Below are 13,152 nucleotides of genomic sequence, written 5' to 3'. Positions count from 1 at the left end.
AAAATTTGAAAGAAAGCATATGGACTATACCTTTCTGGCTGTCTTCTTTCTCGAACTGATCTTCTCACACCTGAAGTTTGTGGCTCTTCATTTTCTAATTCCTCCTTTGTTGTAGAGTCTGATTCTTCCTCCTTAAGCTCAAAATCTATCTTCTCAAATTACTTTGGTTGGAATTCATGTTTAATAACATCTTTCACCTCTCTGAACACGACATGTCGGTTGTACACAACCTTCCTTGTTACTGGGTTCCAAAGCTTATAACCCTTTAAACCATCCTTATACCCAATAAAGATGCACTTTTCATATTTACTATCCAACTTGGTTCTTTTCTCCTTTGGAACATGTACATATGCATCACATCCAAATACCCTCAGATGTGAAAGAGAGAGTTTCTTACCAGTCCATACCTCTTGTGGATTTTTATCCTCCAACATTGATGAAGGTGATCTGTTGAGCAGGTAACATGTTGTCTCCATCGCCTCTGCCCAGAATTCTTGTCCTAACCCGACACCACTAAGCATGCTTCTTGCCCTTTCCATCAACGTCTTATTCATGTTTTATGCAACTCCATTTTACTTAGGTGTGTATGGAGTAGTATTCTATCATGCTATACCACACTTCTTACAGAATTCTTAAAATTCCTTACTACAAAACTCTCCATTGTTATCTGTCGTCAACACCTTTATCTTCTTCTCTGTCTAGTTTTCCATCAGAACCTTAAATTCTTTAAACCTGTCAAAGACTTCAGATTTCTTCTTAAGGAAATATATCCATATATTCCTTGAGAAGTCATCCATAAATGATATAGAGTATGTTGGAAATAATACTGAGAGGGGGGGTGAATCAGTATTATCAGATCAATAAAACTTTTCAATTTCATGCTCAGAAACATATACGCGACTTCAGTTAAGTGAACCCGCGTGTACACGCTACTGTGTCTAAAGAAACTAGCATATATCCAGAGATCTTATAATTCAGTTATCTTAATCTTCAGTAGATGCATCAGAACATTATTAAGCATATTAACAGTAAACAGGTGCAGTATAACAGAACAGAACATCACACAAGAGCCACACACATGAACACCATGATATAAGGTGGAAACCCAATGTGGGTGAAAACCACCTGCTGCAATTCGTCTCTTTCTTATTTAATAAGAAACTTCTTTTACAATGTACTGGTGCAGTCCTTTACCAGCACGCAGGCTGCAACCTGCAGAGGGCTACAACCCTCATAGCTCTTGTACTAGCTGATCCATTTACTAGTACGTAGGTGCCAACCCTACAGAAGGCTACAACCTTCACTCGTTTTCCAGCTGCTCCTAGAAGGGAGCTACAACCCCCTTGGCTCTTGTACTGGCTGATATGCTTACCAGTACGTAGGTGCCGGCCTACGATCTTCCCGGGACCATGTTTCATACATTTTCATACTGGATCCATGAAACAATCACCATTGTAGAACAACCTGCATCATCAATCTCTGACTCACGCAATACTGAATCACTGAAACCCTGTCAAGAACACAGACAACATAACAACAACCAGATCCAACTCCATCTTCATACTTCACATTGTATACGCTACTTCGACAAACCCAACCTGCGTGTATACGCTCTTTTACCAAAGACAACCCGCGTATAGATCTGTAAATTCAAACTTAAAATTCCGCAGCTATATCAGACATCAAAACATACCCAGATCATAATAATAAACATGCGTCAGTAGATCTAGTCTATCCACAGTAAAACCATAAGAAGATAATCATTCCAAGCCTTGAGATCTCGTTCCATCATTCATCATCCTCCACATGAGTGAAACCTTGGTTCAGATCACCAACCCATAACCAGCACTTGGATCTCACACTACCTCTGATCTTCACAACTCACACACATTGCATGTCTCTTTGCCTAATGATCTTCTCCTTATATAGCCTTAGGCCCTTCACAATACCACGGCCAAAACCATAGCAACACAATACCATCAACCTCGAAACTAGGGATCAACACGTCCGTCGAGACACCATGGTCCAAAACCATAGGCACAACTTCCAAGGAATAACTGCCACGTACCAAAGATATGTTTTCCACATACACGCTCTTTTACTGAAGCCAACCTGCGTGTACACGCGACTTGGGCTTAACGAACCTGCGTGTATGAACTTTCTTGACATGCTGTACTAAGATCTATCCTCTGATTAAGTTGCCACCTGTACCAACCTCTGAGCACCTGTACCAACCTCTGAGTGAGTTGCCATCAAGGACAACACTTGAATCATAATGCCAACAATCTCCCCCTTTGGACTTGATGGCAACCACCACACCAAGTCACTCTCCCCCTTTGACATCAAGGGCAAAGGGCGGACCAAGATATTCTCTTCTTTGGTATACCTTCTGCTGTCCATACTCCCCCTGAGTACCTGCTGAAATCTCCAAATGTGCTCCCCCTTTATGTATGCCAAAGTGTACCAATCTATCCATCCTGCTCTTGCTGAATTGTGTTGTTCATGCTCCCCTTGACTGTAGGCAAGATCTGCAAAAGATGTTCTTCAAGAAGAACAAAGACTTATACATCATAGAAGACCTTCCTATCACCAAAAGACTCAATACATACATTCATCACCCAACCTAGTGGGGATATACCAATATTGGCTCATCCACCTAACCATGTGGAGATACATTAAGAGTTTACTCATGATAAGACATGAACATTACATCATTCATCCCAGACATAGTGGGGAAACCAACATAGGCCGTTACATGACTTTGACATCATAAAAGAGATATCACAAAAGAGATACATGACATAGTGATGAAATATCTAGACCAAGACTTATGAAAGCCACCAGCAGCATCATGATCTGTACCATAAGCATCAGCCTGCAATACCATTCCTTTGATCAAACAGCGAGATGTATCATTTAGCTTCATAGACTTTATCAACAACTTCTAACCATAATGCCAACAATGCATTATTTGAAGTATATGCTCCCCCTGAGCCTGTGCCATAAGTATCAAGACATTTCCAGACATCCTCAGCAGACTGTAACTATTAACCAATAGAGCATATACTGGACTGGATCATATCAGACCCCTTTTCTGAGTCTGTCCCCACTGCTTTTTCACAAACTGACATATACGCGATTTTGCAGTGTGAAACTCGCGTATATACGCGTATTTCCTTCATGAAACTTGCGTATGAGAATTAGAACACTGAAGTTCTATACCTTCAGCTCCCCCTGAGTCTGTTATGTCTGTGTTGTGCTGAGTACCCTGTGCTGTGCCACATCTTTCTGACTGGACTTCCTTCTTCTTCCATATCTTCAGGCATGTTGATGATTTCTTCTTATCATGAGCTTTGTTCCTGCAATCCTTTGCTCTATGTCCAAACTTGTTACATGCATAGCATCTTACATGTTTCATATTCCTCCTATAGCAATCAGCAGCTTTGTGGCCAAACATATTGCAAGAAAAGCAATATCCATTAAAGTACCTTGAATGTGATGATCTTTCTGCATGATGGTCTTGAAACCTTCTTCTTCTACATATGGCTGCAACATGTCCAAGATTATGACATACATAACATTCAACATTATTCATGGGAGGAGTAAAAGATTTTCTTTGAGGAGTCTCTTTCCTTGATTGTTGATGGAGTTGTCCTTTCATTTCCTTGTTGACCCTTTCAGATTTTGCATTAGAGATTCTTGTCTTACTTTGTGAACCAGATTCACCTTCAATAGACTCATGAAAACCAAGACCAGTTTTGATAGCAGGGGACCTTTGACTGCTAAGAATATCATCCAAGATCTTAGTACTATCTTGAAATCGTAATAGTTTATCCTTTTCTTCTAATTTACTTTTCAAGATATTTACCTCAACTTGATGTTGTTCTTCTTTTTCAAGACATTGCTTCTTCAAGGTCTCTTCAGCTTTCCTTCCTTCATCCAGCTGATGCCTTAGTTTGAGGATCTCGTTTTCTTGCTCTTTATTTAGTGCTAGTAGCATTTGTCGAATTCTGGAGGCACATTCCAATAGATCTTCTAATCTGATGATTTCTTCTTTGAGGGCATTCTCCTTTTTGCTAGGTAGATCTTGCTGATCTATGGTTCGATCTGATGCTTCATTTGCTTGTCCATCTTCATTCTGAGGTGCTTCAGGATCTGAATTCTTGCTTCCACTCAACGGCAGGTTGTTATTGTTCCTTTGAGCTGTCTTCTTCTTCTGACGCGTTTTCTTTCCCATTGTTCTACGAATCTCCTTCAAGCGATCAAGCTTCTCTGAAGGACCTGCTCTGATACCAATTGTTGGAAATAATACTGAGAGGGGGGGTGAATCAGTATTATCAGATCAATAAAACTTTTCAATTTCATGCTCAGAAACATATACGCGACTTCAGTTAAGTGAACCCGCGTGTACACGCTAATGTGTCTAAAGAAACTAGCGTATATCCAGAGATCTTATAATTCAGTTATCTTAATCTTCAGTAGATGCATCAGAACATTATTAAGCATATTAACAGTAAACAGGTGCAGTATAACAGAACAGAACATCACACAAGAGCCACACACATGAACACCATGATATAAGGTGGAAACCCAATGTGGGTGAAAACCACCTGCTGCAATTCGTCTCTTTCTTCTTTAATAAGAAACTTCTTTTACAATGTACTGGTGCAGTCCTTTACCAGCACGCAGGCTGCAACCTGCAGAGGGCTACAACCCTCATAGCTCTTGTACTAGCCGATCCATTTACTAGTACGTAGGTGCCAACCCTACAGAAGGCTACAACCTTCACTCGTTTTCCAGCTGCTCCTGGAAGGGAGCTACAACCCCCTTGGCCCTTGTACTGGCTGATATGCTTACCAGTACGTAGGTGTCGGCCTACGATCTTCCCGGGACCACGTTTCATACATTTTCATACTGGATCCATGAAACAATCACCATTGTAGAACAACCTGCATCATCAATCTCTGACTCACGCAATACTGAATCACTGAAACCCTGTCAAGAACACAGACAACATAACAACAACCAGATCCAACTCCATCTTCATACTTCACATTGTATACGCTACTTCGACAAACCCAACCTACATGTATACGCTCTTTTACCAAAGACAACCCGCGTATAGATCTGTAAATTCAAACTTAAAATTCCACAACTATATCAGACATCAAAACATACCCAGATCATAATAATAAACATGCGTCAGTAGATCTAGTCTATCCACAGTAAAACCATAAGAAGATAATCATTCCAAGCCTTGAGATCTCGTTCCATCATTCATCATCCTCCACATGAGTGAAACCTTGGTTCAGATCACCAACCCATAACCAGCACTTCGATCTCACACTACCTCTGATCTTCACAACTCACACACATTGCATGTCTCTTTGCCTAATGATCTTCTCCTTATATAGCCTTAGGCCCTTCACAATACCACGGCCAAAACCATAGCAACACAATACCATCAACCTCGAAACTAGGGATCAACACGTCCGTCGAGACACCATGGTCCAAAACCATAGGCACAACTTCCAAGGAATAACTGCCACGGACCAAAGATATGTTTTCCACATACACGCTCTTTTACTGAAGCCAACCTGCGTGTACACGCGACTTGGGCTTAACGAACCTGCGTGTATGAACTTTCTTGACATGCTGTACTAAGATCTATCCTTTGATTAAGTTGCCATCACCTGTACCAACCTCTGAGCACCTGTACCAACCTCTGAGTGAGTTGCCATCAAGGACAACACTTGAATCATAATGCCAACAGAGTACACATACTTACCCAGTTATGGAACCTTCACAGGTCCAAACACATCACTGTGCACAAGTTCTAATATATGTTTCACCCTCTTACCACCAGAGGGGAAACTCACCCGATTCTGCTTCCCATATACACAATTTTCACAAAAATCAAAATCCAGAGAGATATTACTCATACCTTCTACCATACCTTTAGCATGAAGTATTCAAAGGCCCTACTCTCCAATATGTCCAAGCCTTTGATGCCACAACATGGTCTTCTCTCCAAAGACCACTAGATTTTCTGCTCCACTTTCAGGAACCACATTACTGTTGCACCTGTTGTAGCATTTTTTGGTTTTGATAAGTTAGAATAAATTAGACGAAAAAAGAAAATGTATATACAAAATGTTAAGATAGGATATGGAAAAAAATAATATTGAGTAAAAAAAGTTAGGAAATTTTTTGAATAAATATGTCCATATCAAAGAAAATGTTAGGGTAGATGCCCTAAAAAATAAAGGCAAAATAAAATGCTAGGTTAGATAGAAAATAAAACAAAAATAAACCATGAAAGTGTGCAAGTCTAAATGCCACTACTATTTACTTTTATGCATAATAATGATTGTGTGAAACTTGTTATTCATGCCACAATCCATGGTAATCACACTGTTTAATCTTGGTTATTCCATGCTTTGAATTTCATGTTTATAGATCAGAGAATAAAATCTAACCAAACAGTTTAATGTTGGCAGATCATAGCTAGGTAGAGAAAATAAAAGGAGCTCATAAGCTTAATCTAAGCCCTTGGATGATATAAGGTTAGAAATAGAGTTAGATTGTTTATAAAAAGAAATATTGAGTTGCTAGTTCAATTGCACTCTAAAAGAATAAGAAAAATGTTAGGAATGGAAGGGTAGGTAGAAGTTAAAGGTTTTGAAATGTTGAAATGATTATTTCCTAAAGTATATTATCGCATCGCATAATTCATAACACAATGAACCATTGGGGGGAAGCAAAGTGCGATGTGCGATGTGCGATAACGCTGTCAACCGTTGGATGACTGCGGATTCTTGATCGTAGATCTTATCGCATCGCATCACTTTTAAGGGAATGAACCATCAAGCATAAGAAAATGTGATTTACGATATTCTATCCCTTTATTCACTAAATTACATGGACCCACACCTGCCTATCATATCATTTATAACCATTCATTCCCCGCTATTACGATAAATACCCATTTACCTCCACTCCACGTCACTTCATTAATATTTTCCCGATTAATGTCAAACTTTTAACGAATTTAGACTTCTGTGATCCATAACATTGTTTAGATATCTTCGGCAAAATCACATAACCAATCTTTTGTCGACGCGTTTCGAACCAACCAGTGTGGTTCATCGTCAGGACAAGTTGAAGCACCAATCTGGATTATGCTTGATTAAATAGAGTGTGCAGAGACTCCAACAGCTATAATGCTAACGGCTAAATTTTGACCCAATGATCCTGGTCAACCACAAAATTCGATAATTAATATTTTTTTTTTTTTTTTTTTTTTATAAATAGCTTAATTAGATATATTAATATCTCAGATCCTAAGGGAATCCAAATATTATTATTTAAATTATAATGGTCATTATATCTCATAACATATAATAAATAATCTATATTTAATATTATTTAAATTAATAAATCATTATTATTTTATAATTTAATTTTTTAAAATATTTCTTATTAAATATAAAGGTTCATTAAAATAAAAATAATATATGTTTATTAAAAAATCTTAATAATTTATAATTTCAAACATCATTATTCCTAGAATTAAGATATATTAGGTAAAGTCCACTAGCATAACTAATATTGTTGGTACATCATAATTTTAAAATAATGTTGACCAGGATCATTGGGTCAAAATTTAGCCGTTAGCATTATAGCTGTTGGAGTCTCTGCACACTCTATTTAATCAAGCATAATCCAGATTGGTGCTTCAACTTGTCCTGACGATGAACCACACTGGTTGGTTCGAAACGCGTCGACAAAAGATTGGTTATGTGATTTTGCCGAAGATATCTAAACAATGTTATGGATCACAGAAGTCTAAATTCGTTAATAATTTCCCTGCACGGAGAAACCGCTGCTAAGAAGGTTCATCAATTCGAGCGGTCACGCATGCAGGTTACTAAGTTGAAATCTGATCTGGTATTTCTTAAGCGTTGCAGAGACTCCTCGGTTATTCCTAAATTTGCCCGGATTAAGCATAATCTCAATATTCCTCAAAATCATGGCGTGTTTCTGAAGGCTAGCTTAGGGTTGGTCAGATCTGAGATTAGCAGAATTAGGAGGGATCTGGATCATCGATCCAGAGTTCTTCTGGCGGCTCATGTGGAGCTGGCGAATTTTTTCCCTGCCTCTCTCTGGTCCAGAATTGATGCCTGTTCGGCATTAAAGTCCATAAGATTGGAAGAGTCCCTTAAGCTCAGACAGTCCGCGAAGTATAATAAACTTTCGGGCTGTATGATTCAGGAGTCTGGTCTTTTCGCGGATCAGGGTTCTGTCAGTCGTGTCTCCGTAAACCAGGTCTCCTCCTTAAGGGCTTGGGTTTTGAGCGGCCCTTCTTCTGTTGGTCTTCTGAGAAGCAGCGATGGTGTGAGTAGTGTTTTGATCTCTGAAGCAGCCTGCGGTAACCGAGGGCCCGTTAGTCAGATCTACCAAGCAGTAGATTCTAACGTCAGTTCTCCAATCCGTTCGCAGCTGGCAGAGGTTGTTACGGCTGTGGCAGAGGATGTTACGGCTGTCCCAGTAAATGAAGAGCTGCACGCAGGATCTGATCAGGATGGCATTCATGTTAATGGGTCAGCGGGGTTAGATCTACGCGGAGGCTCGGATGAGATGTTAGACGGAGAGAGATCGGGCTGGTCCAGTTTACGTTACGTACGTAGTGATCTGGCCGCTGGTGAAGTGAAATCGATGTTTCCAAATGCATTTCTCCTGGAAAGTGCTGCGGTGGATAAGGGGAGCATTTCGGTTGGCAATGATACCGTGTGTAGCCCTGTAAGTTATAATGACCCTCATTCGCGCAGGAATGTATTAAGTGTTAGTGTTAATGCGAATAGAGAAATGATTAAACATAATATTATTAAAGATTATGATAATAGGAATATAGATGTAAATATGAATAGTAATAAAAATGAAGTCGTTTCTACTAATTGTAATTTTATTAAAGTTTGTAATACTAATAGTAATCGTAGTAATAAAGTTTTGGGTGGGATTGATACCGTTTTTTGTAAGTCTGATAAAGGGAGCATTTCGGTTGGCAATGATACCGTGTGTAGCCCTTCGAGTGATGATCAAGTGTTAAGTGTTAGTGTTAATGCGAATAGAGAATTGATTAATCATAATATTATTAAAGATTGTGATAATAGGAATATAGATGTAAATAGTAATGGTAATAAAAATGAAGTCGATTCTACTAATTGTAATGTTATTAAAGTTTGTAATATTAATAGTAAACGTAGTAATAAAGTTTTGGGTGGGATTGATACCGTTTTTTGTAAGTCTGATATTATGGGTAGATCGGGGGAAAATTCGAGTTCCCTACCTAGGGGCAATAAGGTGGTGAATTTGTCGAGCTTTTCCTTTCCGCCTGCGGTTTTTAATCTTTTAGGTAAAGGTCTTAATTTTGCCTTAGCACCTAGAAAAATCCCGATTGAGGACATCATTTGCGATGTTGAATATGGTATTAAGAACCTTCGTGATAAGATTAAAGACACGATTAGGCAAGATTGTGTCGTTACCCTGAGGAGAGCTAAGCCTCCCCGTAGCAATATCAGCAAGGCTGAGTTTGAGGCTCTGAAGAGCTTGAACGGTAATCGTGATGTCGTGGTCTTGAAAGCGGATAAAGGTGGGGCTGCCGTTATCATGGATAGAAAGGATTACAGAAGTAAGATGCTTGACCATCTTTGTAATAGTGGGAGTTATAAGAAGCTTTCGAAGAATCCCCTCAAGAAGGTTTCCAGAGCGGTCGCTCTTGCGATCAAGTCGTGCAATTCCACGATTCCTCTTGCCCAGAAACTTATTGAGGGTAACCCCATCACTCCTAGGATTTATGGTCTCCCTAAGATCCATAAGGATGGGGTCCCCCTGAGACCCATTGTCAATACCATCGGTGGTCCGACTTACCTCCTGGCCAAGTTCCTCGCTGCAAAGTTGAGACCCTTGGTTGGGCAAACTGAGTCCTTTGTAAAAGACTCAGCTTCGTTTATTGAGGATCTTAAGAAAATTAATCTTGAGCCCGAGCACATTTTGGTAAGTTTCGACGTGGTCTCTCTTTATACTTGCATTCCTATCGATGAGGCAATGAAGGTTATTAATAAGCTAACTGACCCTGATACGGCTAAGTTGGTTGAGCTTTGCCTTACCTCTACCTTTTTCAGCTTCGAGGGAGAATTCTATGAGCAGACTTGCGGAGTTGCCATGGGCTCCCCCTTGTCCCCTGTCGTGGCTAATCTCTTCATGGATGAGTTTGAGTCTAAGGCTTTGGCCTCCTCTCGCCTCTTACCAAAGCTTTGGAAGAGATTCGTTGATGACACGGGTGTTGTCTGGTCTCATGGTCCTGACGAGCTGGATCGTTTCTTCCATCACCTCAATAACCAATCCGCCGCCATTAAATTCACAATGGAAAAAGAAGATAATGGTTGTCTTCCGTTCTTGGATGTTCTCATCTCTAAGAAAGTGGATGGTTCCTTTTCTCATCAGGTGTATAGAAAGAAGACGCATACTGAGCAATACTTGCATGCTTCGTCGCATCATTTCCCTGCTCAGAAGTTAGGGGTTCTTAGCACGCTTGCCACCCGTGCTGTTAGAATTTCGGATAAGGAGAGCCTGGAGAAGGAGAAGGCTCACCTCCTAGAAGTCTTTGAGAAGAATGGTTACAATAGGCACCTCGGTCAAAAAGCCTTCCTCAGGGCCAAGAAGGAGCCTTCTATCCGTAAGGTTCCTAATGATCGTATCATGGGTGTGAACATCCCTTACATCCAAGGAACCACGGACAGGATTGCGAGGATTCTAAAGAAGTATGGTGTTACCACAACTTTTAGACCTCTCAAGACTATCCGTGGCTCCCTCAGGTCTGTAAAAGACCCGATTGACCCTAAGGACATGAAGGGGGTCTATGTCATTCCCTGTTCCTGTGGGACCCCTTATATTGGTGAGACTGGTCGCTCTATCAATCAGCGGATTAGCGAGCATTCGGCTGACTTAAGACATGGTAGGACCAAGTCCTCTGCCCTGGCTGAGCATGCAGGGAAAACTATGCATCATGTATGTATAGAGGAGGCTCAAGTCATTGCCAAAGTTGCGCATTTTCACCATCGCAAATTTAGAGAGGCCCTGGAGATCGAGAAAAGGCCGAACAATCTTAATAGGGATGATGGCTGGAAGATTAGTAGTTGTTGGGTCCCAGCCTTATCTTCCTAGCCTTTTTTCTTTGTCTTAGGGTTTCTGTCTCCCCCTTCCTTCAATTTTTCTTTTGGCTAATTTGTCCATTATTATGGAGCGTTCTAGTCTTTAATTAGTTAGAAATTAGTTTCGGGTGAATTAATGTATTATCCTTAACCCGTTTTCATTGATTTGATTTCTTCCATAATTTCATTATTTATACATTTATTATTATTTCTAGTATAGCCTTAGAATTGTGTCTTCCCTTTAACTATTGTCTAAAAAACCCCTTTTTAGACCTTATAAAGAATAATATATTTCCTAATGACATAAATAAATATTGGACCATCAATATCGGACTTTACCTATTATATCTTAATTCTAAGAATAATAATGTTTTGTTTGAAATTATAAATTATTAAGTAGATATAGATTTGTTATAAACATATATTATTTTACATAACTTATTAATTTAATGAACCTTTATATTTAATAAGGAATAGGATATATTTTAAAGAACTAAATAGTGAGGGATCTAGCTTACCAATGGACCATTGAATGATTATTACACAAGTTCCTAGTGTAACTAAATTATAAAATAATAGTGATTTATTATCATTCCTTGTATCTAAATAGTATTGGAATAATATCGAATAGAGATTATTTATTATTTATTATGAGATATAACGTACATTATAATTAAAATAATAATATATTAATAACATAATGAACTTTAATATTTTTTGAAATAATTGAATACTGATTAGATAATGTTTATTAATAGATATTTGACCATTAGGTTTAAAGGATAAAATTAGCTATACTATTAGTAAAAAATCTTGGGCTTTATCAACCCTATAGGTAATAATATATTTACCTAAGGGCTTATTTACCTTTAATTTTCCTATTAAAAAGTATTGAAACATTATTTTAAATTATGATGTACCAACAATATTAGTTATGCTAGTGGACTTTACCTAATATATCTTAATTCTAGGAATAATGATGTTTGAAATTATAAATTATTAAGATTTTTTAATAAACATATATTATTTTTATTTTAATGAACCTTTATATTTAATAAGAAATATTTTAAAAAATTAAATTATAAAATAATAATGATTTATTAATTTAAATAATATTAAATATAGATTATTTATTATATGTTATGAGATATAATGACCATTATAATTTAAATAATAATATTTGGATTCCCTTAGGATCTGAGATATTAATATATCTAATTAAGCTATTTATAAAAAAAAAAAAAAAAAAATATTAATTATCGAATTTTGTGGTTGACCAGGATCATTGGGTCAAAATTTAGCCGTTAGCATTATAGCTGTTGGAGTCTCTGCACACTCTATTTAATCAAGCATAATCCAGATTGGTGCTTCAACTTGTCCTGACGATGAACCACACTGGTTGGTTCGAAACGCGTCGACAAAAGATTGGTTATGTGATTTTGCCGAAGATATCTAAATAATGTCAAACTTGTCATTAACCTTCAATAATCCCTTACCACCAATGCTTAAAGCACTGGGCCCCTCCCTAAGCCCATGCTTTATCACCCGCTCACTTCCCTTGCCCGACTGTCGTTAGATCAACTCCCGTCTAATCCAACACTCCACATCCATATCGGTCGCGCCCGATGCCCGAACAATACTCGTCCGATAAAGTGGTTTTCCCCAACCCCCCTAAGGCTACGTGTCACGCTCTAAAGTATATCAGGTGAGCCCTCTTCAAAACCACCTTCGCCTCATAAGCGGTGTGACGACCCTTTAAAATCGCCTCCTCACCAACCCGATAAAGCATCGATTATTCAAACATTTGCACCATATTAAAACCCTTCAGCGCTACCTTGAACCTCTACGATGCCATTTGACCTCCAATTATGTTCAGGACGCTACCACAACTCCTTCCTTAGGTGTCCCTGTGTAAACAAAGCCATCAATCGCCTTCCTC

Source organism: Pinus tabuliformis, chromosome 7 (genome assembly GCF_031772625.1).
Source record: "Pinus tabuliformis cultivar Carrire ecotype Pingquan chromosome 7, CPIR1, whole genome shotgun sequence".
In the NCBI taxonomy this organism is placed as follows: domain Eukaryota; kingdom Viridiplantae; phylum Streptophyta; class Pinopsida; order Pinales; family Pinaceae; genus Pinus; species Pinus tabuliformis.
Note: the sequence above shows the minus strand (reverse complement) of the source record.